Genomic DNA, 20,829 nt, shown 5'->3' with positions numbered 1-20,829 from the left:
GAGATGAAGATTGAATGGTTGGTTAAGTCCCATATTCATCAGTGGTCTCTCAAGTATTAAATATTAATCTGTTGCCCTAGGTGCAAGGTGCCTTGTAGATCTGCAGAACAGACCTGAGCTGTACTTCCTGGAGCATCTTCAGTAGTGTCAGTATCACAAATGGCCAAAATATTTTCAGCAACAGAGGTATCAATTTATCATTTCTCCTTGATCATACTTGATGGAGAATTTCCTTGTTGAAAATAGAGAAAATTTCTGCTTATGTATTGGCCTTTTCTTCCATCTCTGTGCTGGCCAGTGGGACTCCCCTAAAGGGAAAAGTTGCCTCTGTCTAGTCCAAAGAGCTCTTTGTGGCTGACCCATCACCTTTCTATCTCTCTCAGTCCCCACCCAATGCTCATACACATCAGGGATGTTTCTTGTAGTTGCAAAATAAGTCTGGTAGGATTTAATGAGGTATTTGACTTTTTTCTTCTTCTGAAATGCCTGTTTCTGAACAGTTAATATATAGAAAATCAATTTGCTAAGACTTAGGGAGTTTATAATCCTTGGGAAGATTTCTGCTCTGGTTGGTTGAAATCATTGGATTGGTGCAATCATAGGAGGAGTTTTAGAGGGCCTACCCTCGAACATGATGATACTTGTGAGCAATTAATCAATTTATTCCCACTATTATCTTAATGGCATTGCCTTGCTCTCTGTTACAACAGTATTTGACTGGCTCTTTAAAAAAAAAAAAGTCTTAAATTCAAATGAAACCATGCCAGCTCTTTATGAGTCTCTCTGAGGGTTTATGGCTTTATGTAGAACCCTTAAACTACGTCTTTGAGGAGCAGCTGCATTTGCCACACTTAGAAATCATTCCTAATAGTTTCCCTACTTATGCCAAGCTAAAATAAAACACCTCTGGTACTCCTTCTGAAACTTTCCACTCCAGATAAGGCCAATGAGTATTTTTGGAAATGTTTCTTAGAAAGGTTGGTATAATTAGGCTTGCTTTCTTTTTCCCTGTCTATTTATTTATATGGCAAAAGACACTTTTTTTGCATTGATCTGAAAGGGCAATATTCCATCTGGCCTTAGACTCAGCATTCACCCCTTTCCTCAGTCTGGGCTTGGGAAACTGTCTCGTAATGTATGTGAAAATTTAACCTAATTAATCTCTCTGCTTATAAATAGCTACTTTTGAAGTACTGGTTTGTAGTGCATGTACTTGTATAGGCAGTTTCCTGCTTAAGAAACAGATTCATCACCAGCCCTCCTTTTGCTAACTCCTGTTGTTTGTGATAATGTTAAATATTATTATTATAAATGGCTGATACCAGATTTTTCTTTCCCTCAAAATGGTGAAAAAATAGAGAAATTGATGATCAGACATTGTTTATTCTTAGTGCTCTTGGTCTTCTTCATGCCTGGCAGTATTCTGTGCTCTGTACATTTTCACTCAGCATTTGTAATTTGCACTGTTCTATCAAACTCCCTCATTTTCTTCTATGAAACTTTTTGATAGGAGAGACTAAATTACTGGAATAGTGAGCAGTATAGTGTTACAACAATGTTGCTGAAATGGTAGATTGGAGCTTGACAGAAGTCAGTGCATGTCTCATGTAGCTTTGATCACTCTAAAATTACTTCTGTTACATTTTTGGAAATGTGACTGACCAATCAGTTGTTTTCTCCACACTCAGACAAAGAAAAGGAAAGCTAATGAGAAGTCGAGGCTGAACAGTAGAGGAAATAATAATGAAGTAGTAAAGGACTCTGAACCAAACTTAAAAGTTGCCTAAACTCAAGGTTCTAGGCAAAAGGATCTTTTGAATTGGTATTTTGGGTAGTAAATGATAAATACTTGCCATATTTCAGTTTTCCTGGAAAATGTATGGAAAAATGTATGGAAAGAGGCAGTTGACCATATTTTGGATCCAAGTAACTGCTTTTCCACATATGTTTAATCCCAGCAATTTGGAATAATTGCACTTGGTATGAGATGCAAAGGAAATTCAGACCTTTGATTTGATGCCTTCATATGAGTAGAAGTGTCTAATGTTGCACAAGTCTGAGTAGTTTGGATAAAGGGTCTAATCTGTGACATCTGAGATTGAATCCCACATTTTTGGCAGACATTGGAAAATTCTCCAACTAAAAACCTAGGTGTATTTGACTTGCCCCAGGCAATGCAGAGCCATATCAGACTCTAATTTTTCTGTCCCTTTCTGCAACTGTAAGAATTTCTCACTGTCATTTTCTCCCATTGTTACCTGCACTGTTTTCTCCTCTCCTCCATTCCTCCAGCTTCTCATTCTTGCCCTGCTCATGCTCACCAGAATGCACTGCAATGGGGGCTGGAGGTGTGAGACTGACCATTTCAGCAGCAGTGGAGAGCAGAAACAGCTGGCAAGACTTGATAGATCTGTTGCCTTCTCTTTGCAGAACGAAGCATTACTACAATGAATAGTGCAAGCATTGGGCTTGTTTTGCTGCAATCTCGCTGCCTCTGCTGAGCAGTAGGTTCTTAAAAAGCTGAATTCCACTTCTATTATTCCAGGTCTGTCTTTAGTTATCTTATATGGCAACATATCCTTCTTACACATTAGTATTACCTGGTTTATGCTGAGAGAGAATTAATAATACCATGACTTACTTGTATTCTTTGAAGTGGCATAACTAAAAAAATAATTAAACAACCAATGACTGATTTTTGTTAGCATTTAGGGTTGAAGTCATGCTCAAGATCTGTAAATCTTACTGGGCTAAGTCTCTTTGACTTATTTACCTTTGTAGTTGTGGCTTTGTTCTCTTCTTTGGTGAGCTATTTTCCACATTGTGCGCTTCCTAGTCTTGGCACATGCATCAATTTGGAGAAGATACTCTCTGTTATGATTACAGCAGCTGCTCTGCAGATACCTGTTTGTCCTGGCCAAAGCAAAATCACCAGTCATGAGTGAGCAGCTTCAGGTCTGGTTGTTTTATGGACAACATGAAGATCTTTCACATTCATTGGTCATACAAGTGATTGATAGACCTCATTATTTTAAAAGAACTATTGTACTGTAATGTTTCCAGATGTTTTCCAATAGAAGCTGTGTTATTACTATAGGGAAGTATCAATCAGTAAATAACCCATGTCACTCGTTGCCCTTCTATGCAATCACAGTGTTCTGATCTTGTGGTTTGGCTTCATTTACAAAGGACTCGTCAATTCAAATGGATTATTGTTCTGTGTGTTGCACTGCAGAGGGACAGCCCGAGTGCAGGATGTGATCAACCTACTATGAACTAAGTGCAATCAACTGTGATCAATACTCAAGTGTAAAGTCAACAAGCAAAGCTGAAATGCTGCAAAAATATTATTTTAAATGAACTGGTAGAGGAATTTGGCCATCTGTTATCCAACCTTTGCTCCACTGTTGTGCTGGAAAGCACTCTGCTCTTCTTTTCATGAAACGACTGTGATGGTTGCAACTAGAGAATACAAATTTGTTTGCAGCAGTCTGTCTTATTTACTAACACTGCCTTCAAAACTGTGATAGTAATTGTAGTGTAAGAGCCAGACAGTTCTGATGTCAGTCAGGAAAAAGCATAGATTCATTGATTCTCTGTGTGAGAACCAGAGGCTTGGAGGGGTTTTACTCTCTGTGGCCCTCCCAAATTAATATAGACTTCAAGGTTGCAATTAACTGAAATGAAATCAAGAACGGGAATTTTGTTCAAGAGCATGTGAAAATCTATAAAACCATACCTCTAAACACTGTACTTTCATATAAATGTAATATCAAACCTAAATGAGTTTGTTCAAATTAATTCAAAACAAGGATTAGGAATCCTTGCAATTTCAATGCTAAATTCTGTGATGTTTAGTAACACTGGTTTTTAACCCTCAGTCTTTAGAGCTGTTTTTTTTTTTTTTTTAAACATAAGTCAAGATATGTTGAAGGAAAGGTTCTGTCTCTGGCATAAATAAAAAGTGATATTTGCATTTTCCAGTTATCTTGAGGTTCAGATCCAAAGAAGAAGAAGAAAATAAATTAAATGCGTTATGGTGAAAAAATCATATTCATTTTAGCAGTCACACCATTCAGAAGGATCCGGCCCAGGAATTTGCAGCACTTGGAATGTTCTGCTCATAGAAATTGCTTGCAGGAGGGGGATCTGCAAGGCCTCACAGAGGTTACTTATGAAGCTGTTTCCAGGTCTCCTCTGTTCTGATGGTTCAGTGCCAGTTCCAATAGTTCCCACCCTCTACAAGCAGCCATGAGGCCTGAGTAACCATTGCTGGTAATATCTGCATTTTCTGTCATGGGCTTTGCAGTCTTCATTCACCACCTGACTGTGCTGGTGATTTGCTCAGACTTCAGTTACTCTCCCTGAGAAGGAGAGAGGATAGAGAGTAAAAGAAGTGTGTCCATTCAGTAGCTCGTGAGAAGCAAGTATTGATTTGTCATGAGGCAAAGTGCCTTGACAGAAACTTTGGATGTGTTCTGCATCTGGATTGTGGGTTGCACTGCTTTAGCACCAATGCATCACTGTTGGAGAAGGATATCCCTCCCAAAACAGTATTTGATAATTAATAATACTTGTTGTAAATGAGATTTTTTGAATATATAGAATTTTTTTGTTACTACTGGGGTCTCTAACCCAAGCAATCTATTGCTGCAATTGCTGAATTATTTCTGGCACCAGTTGCAGGCTCCTGCATGTGCTAAGTCCTCATAACTAATGTCCCCTTGATTTACTCAGTGACAAAATGACTCTTCTATCTTGTCAGTCCCTGACCAACCTTTATTAGCCTGTCATTGCCCTTGCCTATCAAATTCAGCTTTTGTTGCACAAAGTTTTCACAGAGGTATGTGAAATTATATTGCACATGCTGGGGATGGTGAGTTTATGTGTGAGTATGTGGGTATTTGGACTATATAAAATATTAATGAGTGAAATTTGGGGTCTTCTTCATTGCTTTTTACTATTTACCTGAAGGGTGATCAGCTTCTTGTGTGTAGGGAAATGAGTGGGACAAGAACAATGTGGCTCACAACTGAACTGAACTGAAATGGGTGAGGTGATCTTACCTTTAATATGTCTGCATCATAAAAACATCTGGAATGCTTGTTTTTCTGGATGTGACTAACTTTAGGAAAATGGAAAAATGTTATGAAGGCTGAACTCCATAAGAAGAATTTTCATTAACAGTAATCCCTGAGCAAATATTTGTATATGGACACAAACTACTTGAAACTCCATATAAACATTCCTTTTCATTAGACCTTTTCCTTTCCATATTTCCTTTGAACTTTCTTAATAAGTTTAGAATTTTGTTTCCTCTGAGCCAACTGGGGCCAAATGCTGATTTCATTTACACTGGTTTACTAATATTACTTTGAAAAAACGGGTGCCTTTTGTTTCTTTTGCAAGAAGCATTTTCCTATGGTGCTTCACTACTTCCAAAGTGGCTGAATACATACACACCAGCAGCCCAATTAACTATTCAAATATGCCAAAACTTGATGTTTTAACTTCGCAGAAAAAGTCTGGGGTATTTCTCAGAAATAATATTGATTTTAAAAGTGTTTTTATTTTACCTAAGCTGCTTTGTATTCTGTAAGGAATCTCTTTTCTACAGCCTAGCAGTGAGTTATCAGACTTCATTTGCCTCTTGGGAAGGCTTTTTCTGGCTTTTGAATATGCTCCATAGTTCTTTTTTTTGGAAAGCGAAGAATTTTAACTGTTCTACCACTAGAACCTCTATGGTTCTGTCCCTGGTTTTCTATATTAACTTTTGTATTCCCATCTTGTCACAATCTCTTTGGTCCTTGACAGTGGCGATATCTTTTCTTTCAGGCATGCTGACCTCTCTCGCTCCCTTTGAAGCACTTAAGATCATATCCAAGAGCTGCATTCCAGCTGTGGCGCCTTCTGAGGTACTGAATATATTAAGATAAAAAGAAATAAGCTCAGCTATATTAATAAGAAGCTGAAATGTTTATGCAGGCATGAGCTTTGAGAAATTAGATACTCAAAAATAAGATTTTAATAGGAAGGATGAAGTAACTGAACTGAAATTATGAAGAAAGATGCTCCTTTTTCAACATGTTCTGGTCCAGTCAGTGGTCATATAAAATTTATTACTGCTGTAATTATTCAATATCTAAGTGCAAAATACTTTTCTTAGAGGACATAACATGAAAAATTTGCAACTTCTCTAGAAGTCCTTTGACTTGTTTTTTAAGCTTAGTGAGGCAGTTGTAACTTGCCTCTGTTCTCATATCTCTTATGCCTTATGCCTCGTAACAATATATAAACCCATGTGGGGGTAATTTACATAATGATAAAACAAATTCAAGAGGATTTCTTTTTCCAATTTGATCATTGCAAAGTCTGTACTCTGCTCAGAATCATAGCTGACTTCAAAGTTGATAGGTGTAGGAGACCAAGAGGAAGTAAAAATGAGGAAGGGTTAAACGAGATCGCAAATCCAATTTTAGGGTCCCCAGTATAGGCTCAAATAAGTAGTTGGGAGGCATTATAATGGATCAAACTGACCCAGAATAGTTCTACTAGTTGAAATGTGCTTGGAGAGGGTAACTTTGCCCTGGTGTGTTTAATTTCCTGGCAGAATAGGAGAGATCACAGGTTCTTTGGGCCTGTTATTGCTGACTTGTGCGTTCAAAGAGAGCTCGAGACTGAAAACTGCCTGTGGCTCCATTTTTTTTTCTGTGACATCCTGGATGGCTAACAGGAGGCTCACACACTTCCTCCAGACCATGGTAGCACTCAGAACCCTTTTTCTCAAAGCTGCATACAAAGCAGTGATTTCTTTCTCCAGCACAGATAAACTCATTAAACAATGAGGAATTCTGCTGTGCCAGGCTGGCTGCCTTCTTTGGCCAGCTCAGAAGGTACTGCCCTTAAGCACATATTTCCTGTATCTTATTGAATTGAAGGCAAATAAGGTGTTTTTCTGACTCACATCAGAGGAAAGTTATATATACCTAAAGCTCCAGTTTGGGAATAATTCTGTTTTAAACCAATACAATCAAATCTTGTCTTAAAGTTATGCACATGTCTAAGTACTTCAGTGCACTGAAAACTTTCAGCATTTCTAAAAACATTTAGTTGGAACAGTTTTTAAATTGCTGTGTTTAGTTTCTGTTCTTAAAATTGGAACAGTTGTATTTTCATCATGGTAGGAATAACAGAAACCACAAATAGTGACTCCTCTGAAATTAGTGCAGGGGTGATATACAGAGCAGTGGGACTTGCCAAAGTCATATTCTGACTCTATTTTACTTGAGGGGAAGACAGTTTTCAATGTTGTTACTCAGGAAAAGAAAACCACATCTGATATAGATGACTAATTGGATTTTATTTTTCCCAAAATAATTTTTCCAGGGGGTAAAGGAGTTAGAGAGTTGTTAAGACTTCCTTCTAAGGAAGGATCATAAATATTCAAACAGGTGAAAATCCTGTTGTGTATTGGTCAGTATATACCTGTGTGTCATGTCAGCTGTAGGCTCTGAGGATGTGAGCAATGCAAATGGCCAGATCATTAATGTGGATTTTCCCATAAATGGAACATTGGTAAACAGATGAGGAAAGCAAGTAGAGAACAGTAAACTTAATGAGAAATAGGTTTGCATATCACAAAACAAGTTTATAGGGTTATTGTCTGAGGATGTATAAGAAACTTCTCTGTTTTTTTAAAGTTTTCTTTTGACCACAAAGGATTTTTTAATGTGCTATGTAGGAATGAAGACCTTAGACTTCAGATGCTGCCTTCTTTATTTCATTAATGTTAATACAGGAAATCAAAAAAGATCACAAAAACACTATGTCTCATTATCAGGATGTTTCTTTTGATTCTGAACATGCCAGCAAAGCATGCTTGATCCAGCAACATCAAAAGATGAAGCCATTTGTGCTTCGTTGGTTTGCCTCAGATATTTTTTTCTTCAAGGCAGAAGGTTTAACTTTTTTACTTAAACCCCAAGCCATGAGACTGCAAGTGTACATCTCTTATTGCATCTGTATTTTATGGGAATATCTTACTTGAAGCACAACAGATGGACTCATTTTAGCCAAGACTCAGAACCTTCAAATGTTACAGTATTGATATGTGGATACCTAGGGCCATACTTTTATTACTGAGAGGCAGAGATTGTTGATTTTAGTGCTTCTATACCACAGAAGAATAGCCAACAAGAAAGTTTGCAGCAATACTTTGGTTTTTTTAATAACAAAAATGATTGCATGAGGAGTAGTTGCCGAATCAATTGTTTACTATTTTTATATGGATATTGCATTACAAATTTTATCTAACTGACCATGCAGATCACTTAAAGTTGTTTTGGTGATTCTTACTGTTCAGGAATTGTCAAAAATTCCATGCTGGTTTTCTGCCAATGCACGCTCCACTGCATTAAAACACAGAATAATATCATAACTTACACATATATTAAATTTAGAAACATATTCTAACCAGCACAATTTAAATTACAGCAATACCTATATTTTACTTCAGACCATGAGCCAATGGCTGTGTTTCAAGTATTCAGAGAGCCGTCTTGATCGTACTGCAGATTAAATAAAACAGATTTTTGCAGAGATGGTATAACAGACCTGAGAACTTCCATTAGAAGTTCCTGAGAACTTCCATCAGACTCCAGTGAACTGGTACAATTTGCTAAATGTAATCATCCACACGGTACTAAAAGATGCACTGCAGGCTAAGTGGATGGCATACACACTGCTATGATCCATGCTTTATCACAGTGTGATAAAATATATTATCTGCAACTGCAATAATGTCAAAATTACTGGATTATTTTTGTTGAATGGTTTTGACCCTTGATGAAGGTTCTGACAGGATCACTGTCGCTAGCTGCAAGTCAGTATAAATAGTGTAGGGAGACACCTGAGAGTTAGTTAAACATGATGAAGTGATGCTTTGCTTGTTTTGCCAGTTTGGAAGGTATATATTTCACCTCTTGACAATTTTCCCATAATATTCCACATTTGATGACAAATCCAAGGTGACAGTTGGAAGGCTCTTTCTATTGTTTCATGCTTACCAGTATGCTTGAAGTGGATCAAGGTTGTAATGAATTCCAGAAAGCCAAGAGAGTTTCCATCATGCGCAATATCAAAATGTGGATCTATACTCAACAAGAAATGCAATAATGGAACAGTCCGTGGGGCTGGGGAGCACGGGGGATTCGTAATAGGAAATGTACCCTCTTGTTCACCTTTCAAAATCCAGACCAGGTGAGCAGCAGCTAATAGATTTTCCTGTTAGCTCCTGGGTGGCCTTTGTGAGGAGAGAGCTGCGCTGAGGAAACACGCAGGTTGAGGGATGGAGGATGCAGGTGATCCCAGAGACATGCTGGGTACCCCTCTGCGGGGGCACCAGGAGGGCCACAGGTGGTTCTGTGGGAGCTGGGACTGCTCTACTACACACACCTTTGCCAGAAACTGTGTGTGAGAAGCAGCCAACCTTTTAGTGTCCCATACAGCTGCTGCAGGTTCCAGGTGCAGAAAAAACACCATTCCCAGCAACACCAGTGTGTCTTATTTGCCAGTGCCATCCCATGGAAATCCTCTGTGTGAAGTCAAATAATGCAGGGGGCAGCTAGAAATAAGGGCATGGAGAGAGCAGCATTTCCTTGATTTGCCATCTCAGCTCTCCAAATTGTCTTTCTCCCAGATTCCCCCTTTGTCTTCACTGCTCCATTTTTTTTCCCTGCTTTTCTCATGAGTGCTTCTCATACTGATAATTTGCACTAAATCTAATTAAACACTACTTCACCAAAGCAAGATGCCTTTCAGGCTGTGAAATACATCATCTGTCTCAGTTATGTTGCCAGCTGAGAAGTGACTGGACAGACATTTAAATACAACTGTACTATAGAGTTAAATTCAAGGATATTCATTAATTCAAATAGCTGGTAAATTTAAAAATTTGTGCTACCATTTTTACAGCTTAGGCACGTGCATTAGTTTTCTCAATTCTTTGGTGAAGTAACTGATTATTTTCACCTCAGTACATGGTTCATGTCACTGAGGATGTGCATTTGCCTCCTTTCTTTTCAGGGAGTGACAAAAACAGTTTTCGGGCCATTTTTTTCCCCCCATGATTAAAAATGTTTACAGAAAATGTGTGAAATACTCAAATAAAATTCTGAAATGCTAATGCTTTAACACCTACTTTAGTTTGAAAACAGGTCAGTTTGTCTGCACTGGAAATTTGAAACATGAGGCTGACTCAAGGAGGACAATATAGACAAATGCTAGCAACCAAATATCTTATTTAAGGACTTATTAAGGACTTGGGATCTTATACCAACGTGGTCTTGTTACAATACTGTGCTGATACGTTTTAGTTGTCAATACAAGTTCTTTTTTTTCAAGGGTTGTCTTGCTCTGACTTAAATGTGTTTTACTGAAGACAATTCTGTTACAGGAAACTTGGAAAAATTTGCACAGTGCTTTTGTGGGGACACCCTGAGCTAAATAAACCTCAAACATTTTAGTTTGTGGTTTTTAAAGTGATCTTGGATTACTCTTTGATTCTACATGAAATTATATTAAGTTTACATGATTAGGTGGCTGGGACATTCAACTACACAAGATCTGATGTCTTGGCATTTTGAATATATCAGGGTTAAACTGTGAATGAAAACCTTTGTTGGGGGTGGGGGGAAGCTGAGGAAAGTTTGCATGTGTGGAAAGTAATAAAATTACTTCTGCAAAGAAGTGACCAAAGAAAATATTTGCCTGAGTTCATAGGCTGTCTTGCATAGCTCTGATTGATAAAAACTAGAGCAGATCTCACGATATTTTATGATACAAACTAACCAATTAAATTTTTCTGTTTATACATTGTACTTTTTCTACTCTGTTTTCATCTGAAATGTCTTGATAAGAAGCAGTAAATGTAAGTTGGGGTCACAAACTCGTAATATTTTGGCAGTAGATAGCAGTGTGAGAGCAAATTTGAAAGAAAGTGTTAAGCTTTAAAGGTCTGCAGTTTGACAGGCTGTTATCTTTTATCCTTCCAGCACAAATCTTTATGCTGCTTCTCTTGTATCCCTTCATTCCCTGAGGGAACTCGAGTTCGTTCACATGTTGCTGGACAAGAGACAAAGAAGATCTGTTCAACACATGCAGAACAGATGCTCAGGGGAGGAGGGGGAATTTTCCAGTGCAGTTTCTGTAATATCCATTGCTGCTGTCTTGCTCCCTGTGTAAGCACTGCTGGCCTCTCCAGAGCTGGTCTTGGGGATTTTCCCATCTTGGAGACAGCCCACCCAAGTCAGCTGCTCCTGAAGACAATTGCCTATCAAAATTCTCTCAAAGGGTGTCACCTGCTTCCATACTTCCTTTTCAAGAAGGTGAGAATAAAATAGATGGAACCACTGAGAAGCTCGTTTCTCAAAGATGAGGCTTGAGGAACACAAGACATAGGGTGAGGAGAGAACTTGTGCTGCTGGTACTCTCTCACAGCAGTGGTGCTCAACTTTTGCTTCCCTTTTTTATGTTGTGTGGTTGAACAAGCTGTGGGCTTGTTCCAGCAGGAGGTGAGGAGGTGTTGTGACTCCTGTGCTCACCTGAGGCACGCAGGCACATGACACAAAGGTACACAGTGCAGGCAGATGAAGCTAGAGTATGGCTATTTAAGAATACATTAACTTCTTCAGCAAGCACTTGATCCTGTGGAGCAGGGAAAGGCGTGGTTATTGATGTGAAAAGAGATGAAAGGCAAATGGTCTTTGCAATTTTTCTAGCACCTTTTGCAAAGATCTTTAAAGGAGTTTTCTGCCAGGGTGATCAAACATAGATTGAATTGAGTTCAGTCCTTGGAATAACAGCACTGAAGATGCTGTTAGCATAGAGAAATTGAAATTAATTGTTAGCATAGAGATGCTGAAGGCATAGAGAAATTATTCTTAGGTGTGAACCCTCAGTCAATTATGCTTAATTTTTTTCCTGTTGTTTCCAACAGCACATGGAAACACGTTAAAAAATGGATGCAGAAAATAATTTGCTCTTTTTAATCAATATGTCTAATGTTGGAGTCCAGCCCAGCCTAGTTAAAACAGCAAATACACATTCTGCTTCAGATCACCAGAGGATAAAAAATTAATTAGAAGTAAAAATACAGCCTACTGCTATGCATCACTTTTCCCCCAGGCTCTGCCATTGCATCTGACCAACAGAATGAAGAATCACACTTCAAACCAGCCATAAACAAGATTGCTATGGCATTGTATGACTACTGAATGGCTTTATCACAGTGCAATAAGGCTCAATTACCACTTGCACAAACTTTGGGACCTGTGATTAGAACTGGGACCTAGGGACTTAAAAAGCACCTTTTCACACAGGACCAATATTTTAGGTAGGGAAATATTTGCACAAGTCCCTAGGAAAGAGAGGTGTTTCCCCAAACATTGAAAATAAAGGAAAAAGAAAAGACATCTGGCCTTGACAGAAAACAGAAATGTCCTTGTGACACATTGAAACCTGGCTAAAGTGGGGAGTGTGAAAACCTACCACCCAGCCTGGGAAATGGTCCAGGCTGCTTCCTCTCTCTCTGAGGAAAGCTGTGCAGGGCTGCATTTTCATATGTGTGCAAACAGACACAAGAGTTCAATGAGTTTATTTGGTTCTCAAGGAATGATGGAATATTCTGGCTCCTCCAGACCATTTGGGTTTGTGAGTGCTCTGGGACAATTGAGGTAGACTAAGGCAGATGAAGCATTGCCTGGAATTGATGAGTTGCAGTATATGATTTTGTTCAGGTGATTGAGATGGGAAAACCCCAACATTCAGAGTACTTTACAGGTAGGCACTGCCTTCCTGTTTGGAGAATATCTCAGCTGGCCTGAAGGACTTGCTTGTGTTTCCTCCCTCAGTAGTCCCTGCCTTTTTGCAGTAGTTTCCTGTGCAATGTTGACTAAGGGGAATAAATGGCAGGTGTTCAATAGTAGTATTTGTTTCTCCCAGAGACATCCCAGAAAACAATACTGGACTCCTCTTTGCTCTCTTCTTTTTTTGTTACCTGGTTCTGTCTTGTTACAAGCAGACTGACTACAGTAGGTGATGAACTGTGCACAGTATCTAGTCATCCTTGGCTGGAAGAGCTCTTTGTCGAGATATGCTTGCGCTGGGTTAATTATTGCAGCTTCCTAGCTGATGTACTGGGGCACCAAAAGACTCTCAGCTCAGAAAGAAAATTGGAGCAGGATGTTTTCAGATCTCAGGTTAAAATTGTAGCTGTGCTATGGAGTTTTTTACTTTTTTTTTTTCTGGAAATAAATATAACACAACCAGTGAGGCCATAGATATTTGGTGTTATCAACAACACCTTGAAACAAAGTTGCAAGAAATACAATATATTCAGAGGTTTCTATTTATTTCTTTTTGTTCAAATGACTGAGGGCTTTAAATGTGTACTACTGAATGGGACTTCAGAGTATTTACTTATTTGATATGGAATATTTTTAAATTGTTAGACTCAGGACAGTGAGCTGTAGCTTGATACAGTGATGAAACTCATAAATGTGAACTCCCTTTACACAAATAGGATGACCAAACAACAAACCAGAATGTGCTTTGAGTGATAAGTTTCTTTAGTGATCTTCAATTTTCATTCACTTTAGGTGGAATTTACTTTCTTTATTACTGAACCAGCTAGTAGTTAAATTTATGACCTTTCCCAAATAGTTAACAAAAGCGTTATTGCAAATGGAGCTGATAACAAGGAAAAAACCTCAACAACCTGCATCAGGAAAAAAACCAAAACCCTGTAATGTAACAATCATCTCAAAGTTTAGTAAAATAAAATGGTGAGAAACTCAAATTTTACAGAACATGAAGGGATCTCTATGCTATGGAAATATGTATAGGCTTGAGTTGTGGGTTTTCTGGAACATATTTTCATAAAACCTATAACATGGTCAAGTGGTTTTACTCTTATGGTTTCCTGGGGCTACTTCTAGTTTATAGGGATTAGTCCAGGGAATATCCCAAGTTTTTTATTTTATTATTCACACTTTACACTGTGGTTTAGATTAAACTACTCCTTGCCAGTTTTGGAAGACATTCTCTTTACTTTCTTGATGCTTCCTCTATTAGATACCATGATGAGTTCAATTTTTGAGAACAATAACCTGCAAATACAGCATTTTGTTTTTCTTAGTTGGACCTCCTTTTTAAATGCACATTCAATAGCTTTTTTATTTTTTTAACATAGTAGAATCATAGTGGTTATTGTGCCATCTGATTTCAAAGTAAAAGTTCTTTAGCTACAGAGGCTACCTTTGAATCCTTGAACTGGCAAGCACAGCACTTGCTCAGTTTTAATCACATCAGCTGGATTTCAGCCAAATCTCTTTGAGCTTTGAGTTCCTGTGTTTAAGCATCTCAGTTGTGATTCCAGGATCAACTTCATGTGGTCCAGAATATTCTTGCATTTAAGTACCTTCTACTTCTGGTTAGAAGGGATCATTTGGACCTTCTGTCACTTCAGCTGGTTGTTTGAGGGTATGAGGCTCCTGGCTCTGCTAATGCAATGAAAATAGGCAAGTTGCACAGCTGTGGTTCATATAGAAGGATGCTGCATTGCCAATACTTTTACAGGATGTTTTTTGAACTTCTTGTTAGTCTAAGCCTCTCTCCCTTTTCCTGTGCTCCTGCGGTTGGATATTAATATATATTAAAATTTAGGATTACTCTAAAAGTTATTTTTGAATGCAATGTGAATACATATTGCTTAGAGGAGACTTGGTACTCTCATGCCTTTGGTATTACTACTTTATCTATCTTGACTTAAAAAAAAAAAAAATAAGGGGGAAGGAAGAAAGGTTCCTCTGACCCTGAAATTCCAGATGCCCGAGATTAAAAGAAAGAACTGGGTTATCCCATAATCTATGCTGGCACTATAGCTGCTAAGTAATTTAATGTGAATGCTGTGGAAATGATGATGTATGCCATCAGTTGCTGTGAACGCAGCTGTGTTTCATCAATCTCTGTTTCCCATGAGACAGAGAACTATCAATGACTTTTACACACTTGATGTCAGCATTTGGGTAGGTCTGAAGTTTAATTATTTTATGGAGTTTTGCATCAGTTGTTTTGTAGTGCCCATATCTCTTATGAGTTTTATTCAGTAGCAAGTGAGCTATAGTTTTTTAATAGTTAAAAAAAAAAGAAATCTCATAAAAAACCCAGTTGCTTTCTTCATAGGAACTGAGCTAGAAAGTGACAATATCCCACTTTTTGAGCAACTTGGCTGTTCTGTCATGCATCAGATGACAGTCAAATCAGTTCCCTTCCTGACGGACAAGGTTTCCCAAAATTGGGATGCTCAGGCTTTAGTACGATTCTAGAATAAATTTTGCTTGGCTGTGGGCTGCCACTTGTCTAATTTTTTCCTCTCACTGCTTTTTTCTTCTTCTTCTTCTCTCTTATCCTAAGAGGTGTTTCTTTATTTCCATCTCTTTTTGCCTTGACACCATATTAAATTAATTTCCAGCAATAATTTTCTTTTCCCCAGAGAAAATTCTCCTAATCCTCACCTCAAACTGTAGGGAGAAGTTCCCTCAAGCTGCAGCTCACTGACAGCCAATAGTCCCAGTGACCAGGTTCTCATGGTACTGCACTAAATGGGCAGAAAAATCCTAAACAAGGTGGTTCTAAGGTTGCTACATTTAGTGTTTTTTACAGACCCAAAAAAGGAGTTTTGATTTCCTGTGACTGAATTTAGTTATGGCATGGAGCAAAAAGCTTGATTCCAATTGTTGGAAGGCCCTGGATGCACTTCTGTCTCGCTGCCGTGTTTCAGGTTTTATGCAGGAGCTGCTGCCAGGTTGTACTACACACACAATGTGCTATGGAGTGTTCCAGTGGAACTCCTGCTATCTAGATCAGGAAGCGATTTATCCCTGCTGGATGATTTAAAGCATTTCATATATTGTATATATTGCTTTATTGGGGCACCAGCTCTGTTTATCAGCTTCTCATACACAAAGAAAGAAAACTCTCACACACTTCTCATAACACCTTTGCAATGCATATCAGGGATATAACATGATTTCAACTGAAACGTGCCCTTCCAGTGTTTTATTTACATCTACCTATTGGAGCAAAAGTACGGTATGTTAATTTACACTTCATCATATTTTGGCTTCATATTAGACTGCATAAACAATGTGAAATCTCCACAGGTAAGAGAAAAGGAGAACGCTCTGCACGTTAGGGGTTTTTCCTCAGTTTTAATGCTAAAGATTCTTACCTGGAGATGCTTATTCAGGAAAAAAAAGTTGAATACTTTGACTATATTTAGACATTTTTAACATTAGTGCAAGTGGAAAAAAAATCTCAGTTCTGCTATCTTGGTAAAAATTTCTATTATTAATACTCCTGTTTACAGCAGAATGACTTTTTTCAGCCCTGTTTTTTGATCACTTCTGCCTTAATGTCTCTCTCCCTCTTAGTCCAGAACTGTCTCATTTTGCCCACTATTTAAGTGAAGAGTGCTTTTTAATTATAAGCACACTGGATATTGGGCTTCATTGTTAGAATGTTCTGGTGCAAACTTGATGTACAGTACTGGTGGGATGATACAAACTGATGGGATGATGTGTGCAAACACTGACAGTTCATTACTAGATTCAAAACTGAGCTAAGTGTTATAATGTGGGTGACTCCACAAAGCACACCTTACTTGACAGTTGTGATGCTTTGGCACTTTGGTGAAATGTATGATGTTAGAGCTGGATTTTTTAGGTACAGCATCACATTTTGAAACATGAATTAGACTTGGAAAAAGGTAGAAAGGGCAGCAAATACTATTTTGGGTTATCTTTTTAAGTATTGCTGGGCTTTGGTCCAAATACTAGGTATAATTTTACCAAGGTCTTTGTAAATATGTCCCTCAAAACTAATTTCTTCTGCTTGTCTTTTGCTAGAGCACAGATACATGTCTCTCCAAGTAAGCCCAGAAAGAGACACAGAAATCTCTATAATATACTAGGATTTGACTTGCAAGGAGAAGTGAGTTATTAAAAGAAATAGAAGAAAAATGAAAGAAAACCTATGCCTTTAATGAATAGAATAAAGGAGAAAAGAGAATGTTGATTTAATCTATTGATTTGCTGTGAAGTAAAAGAACAGATGTTTTCTGTTAGGTCCCTGGATAAAATTCAGTAGGCGCCACTAATACTCAGGGACTGGTGACTCCTGATAAGATTGAAAATTGATGTCTGCTCTATTGTAACCAAATGGAGATGCAGGTTAGGCTGCTTTAGGAGACTCATTTCAGAGTACTTGAATACAGAAAAAATATCTAATTTTCCTAGGCTGAGACACAGATGAGAAATGTTTTGCCAACATTTTCCAGCTCCAAAGATGTCAGCCATGAAGAGTTTAATCCTTACGGTAGGCAGTGGAGCACATAAAGCTCCTTTGTTGTAGGTCTGAATCCCTCTGGATGAAAAAGGTAGAAAAATGGTAGATTATCTTTATTTGCCTGATTTCTGTTTGTCAATCACCTCTTTGAATGTCTAATCCAATAATTATCTACAGAGGTGCTCAGGGAGATGTGATTACACTGTGGAGGTGTTGGAAGCAAGTCCATTTCAACATTGGCCCAGTTTATCTGACTGCCTCTCCTTTGACAGATCCAAACATTAAACAGATCACATTTAATGGAAGTTCAAAGACTTTCCCAAAAGGTTCAGAATTCTCTGTGATCAAGGAAAGAAAAAAAAAAAATGTTTCTCATTTGCCTTCTTGGAAACCACTCAAAGCAATGTAATTCTGGAATTCAGATTGTCCCATAGTGCTTTTTGAGAGACCTGTGCAAAGATTGCTGAGGTCAGTGTGTATATGTTCCCAGGTGTCTGGTCAGCTTTCAGCCAAAGAGAGCAGAAAATCCATGCAGAATACCCTGTGAATTAAAAAAAAAAAGCACACGTGGTGTGTGTGTGTTGCACAAACGTGTGTATATATGTCAGGCAAAGGATTTGAATTCTTGCTTTCAATATGAAATCCACCTCAGAAACTGCAGTACTAGGCAGGATCTTTCTGCAAACTGACTGGAATTATTCTTCACACTTCTCTTACAAGGAAGACTAGAAGACCTTCCTTCTCAGCCTTCCTGAGATTTTTGGCATGGGGCTTTTATGTATCTAAATACATGCACGTGCACACCCCCTCATATTTACTGTCATGCCTTGCTGCTTCTTCTGTGCCTCCTTAAAGGTACTGTAAGCTGCATAAAGAAGTATATAAAATAACAGAAATACAGGTTTGAAAATTGTGTTTTCCTAATGAAGTGACTTCTAAGTATGTGCTTAGACTTTTTTAGTTTTGCTTTTTAGTTCCTTTGCAGTAGCAGATGCCCTGAAATGGCAGACAATTTGGATTTTGGTATCATACACAGAAAGTGGCTGTGACAACTGTGGCACTCCCCTGCAAGATGTGAGGTGTAAAACATGGTACTTGGACTCCAGCCTGGGGCAGATTAGTTCCTACTTGTGGGTGAAATTTGTAGAGAAGACAGAAAACTTATAAAGAGCTCTAAGGCCCTTAATGAGAGACTTATGTAGCATAAAATGACGTACTCTTTAAAAGACTTGAAGAAAGCAAGAAAGAATTTGAGAAAAAGCATGGCATGGTTTTGATGTGATGTCTTAGGTATGAGCTAGTCAATACTGTTTATAAATCTCCCCTTTTTAATGCATCAGGTCAAAAATTATATTGACCTCTAAACATTGCTAACTAGTTGAAATGAGTCTCAAATATAATCCAGCTGATGTGTAATAGGCATTACAGGCTTGGAATGAAGTCAGATGAATGGAAACATAATTTAACTTTCCAAGTTTCTTTTATTTTTAAAGTATTTTAAGTGTCTGATTATAACAGATTCTGTACAGAGTGGTTTATTTTCAGCTGTTAGGCAGATCCACATCTCCAAAGAGGGTTTCCTGAGAGTCATTGAGAGCTGGGCAATGTTCCCTATTCTTGTTGAGAAAGCTATAGGGTTTTTAGCTGCTGTATGGTCAACTTTACTTAGAGAATGACATCTGTAACTGTGGTCTTGTGTCAGCATAACACATAATCCCATGCTCAAATCCAAGCCATTTAGCTCCCCTGTTGAAGTCAATGAAATTAGTAAAGAGAAAAGGAATTGTTCACCTGCTCAGTATAAAAATATAAAGTATTTTTAAATTGTGATGGACAAAAAAATGTTAAATTTGTCTAGTCAGGTTCATTGCACAATTCAGCCTGCAGATCATTAATCTATGTTTTGTATGATTCTTCAGGATCTGTGTGGGACCATAGAAAATGTATTTTTGAAGAATATCCAATGCTGAATTGAAGGCTTCAAGTGACAGACAGTCAGTGATTGTGTATTGGCTGGCTAGATGGTTTACCTTCACTCAGAAAAAATACACTTCTGATTTCTAACCTGAATTTTTACAGATTCAGCTGTTGAATCTTGTATTTTATCTGGTTTCAATAGCCTTCATCCTCTTCTGCTCAAATAGACATGCAAGAACACCAACATATTCCTCTCTAACCTTCCTTTAGAAGAAAGCAAGTGAGCTGAATTGTGAAACCTTGAATAATTGTTGTACTTTTTGTTAGCCTGCTCCAATTTTGTTCTGTTTCAAATGCATTTGGTAAGTCTTTTAAATTGAGAGCAATGTGCCTTGTCTGGAGGGAGAACTTTCTGATGAGCAGCAATGCCTGATGCTCAGAAGCGTGAGCAGCTTGGTTCAGATAAGGACATAGAACTGCAGGCTGGTAAACAAACCTCGTTCCAAATTCCTCATGCTAATTCAAATATGTACTATCCGTCTAGACTCTGCACGAGAAAAGCTCCCTGATGTTGTAGCAGAGATGCAGGAGAAGATACGGAAACAGGGAACAAAAATAGGTGGGAATGACAGCAGTTGTGCCCACAAATCTTGTGCTTCTTCCTAACAAGGAGAGTTGGCCCTGTGGTGCGAGGCTCGAGTCCTTTGGACGCCTGTGTTCACCATCAGCATTTCAGAGGACACCACGTCTCGCAAGGGTGGGTGCTCTGCTGGCAGGGAGCTGGAGCAGAAACAGAGCTCTTTTAACAGCTAGCTGGAGATTCATTGAAAAGGCACATGCTAATCGGTGAGCATTCGTTTACAGCCGAAATCTGTGTCAACAAAATAGCTTTATACTGGTGATAGGGAATCAGTCAAACGACTTGTCTTTGGTCTAAGACTAATCTAGGACAAACTGCCGCACTATTGAACTTCTGGTGTCCAGTTTCCCATAGGCAGAAGCTCTGCCCACCTGTTCTATCCTTAGTGCTTGTCCCCTGGAGTTCAGGCCAACCATTCACATCAGATTTGCTCTAGGAACTTGCTGAACTGACTCCAGTTTCTCGCCAGGAATAAGACATATATTATCGCGAGCGTCTTGGAAGGATATTGACCGAGCTGATGGCCAGAACCGGAGGCTTGCCCAGCTTCCCGCTGGGTATCCATCCCCTAGCTGCCCTTCCCTCTGAAGGAATCCCGGTGATCCCGGTGTTCCCGGGGCTGGGAGGCAGCGCTGCCGTTCCCGCGGCCGCCGGCAGGTGGCGCTGCTCACTGCGCGCTGTGGCGATCCCGGGGCAGCCGAACCAGCCGGGGTCAGCGGGGATGTGTGCTGAGCCGGCCGGGAACAGCCGGGATGTGTGCTGAGCCCGGCCGGGAACAGCCGGGATGTGTGCTGAGCCCGGCCGGGAGCAGCCGGGATGTGTGCTGAGCCGGCCGGGAACAGCCGGGATGTGTGCTGAGCCCGGCCGGG

General features: G+C 39.0%; 1 protein-coding gene across 16 annotated transcripts in view; it reads left to right on the top strand.

The window, feature by feature from the left end:
• The window catches only part of DKK2 (dickkopf WNT signaling pathway inhibitor 2), a 111,646-nt gene that overhangs the window by 20,177 nt on the left and 70,640 nt on the right, over positions 1 to 20,829 (top strand). For 12 of the 16 annotated variants that reach the window (XR_010360999.1, XM_064417156.1, XM_064417152.1 and 9 more), the window contains one exon: positions 5,836 to 5,915. The exons of 2 other annotated variants lie outside the window; for them this stretch is intronic. The gene's annotated coding sequence lies outside the window, so the exon portion shown is untranslated. Of the gene's footprint in view, positions 1 to 80; positions 187 to 5,835; positions 5,916 to 20,829 lie in introns of all 16 variants that reach the window. 2 more of the 16 variants (XM_064417150.1, XM_064417158.1) reach the window with 1 other exon arrangement.

Source organism: Passer domesticus, chromosome 4 (assembly GCF_036417665.1).
Source record: "Passer domesticus isolate bPasDom1 chromosome 4, bPasDom1.hap1, whole genome shotgun sequence".
Classification (NCBI taxonomy): Eukaryota; Metazoa; Chordata; class Aves; order Passeriformes; family Passeridae; genus Passer; species Passer domesticus.
Note: the sequence above shows the minus strand (reverse complement) of the source record. Positions and strands in the feature narration are given on the sequence as shown.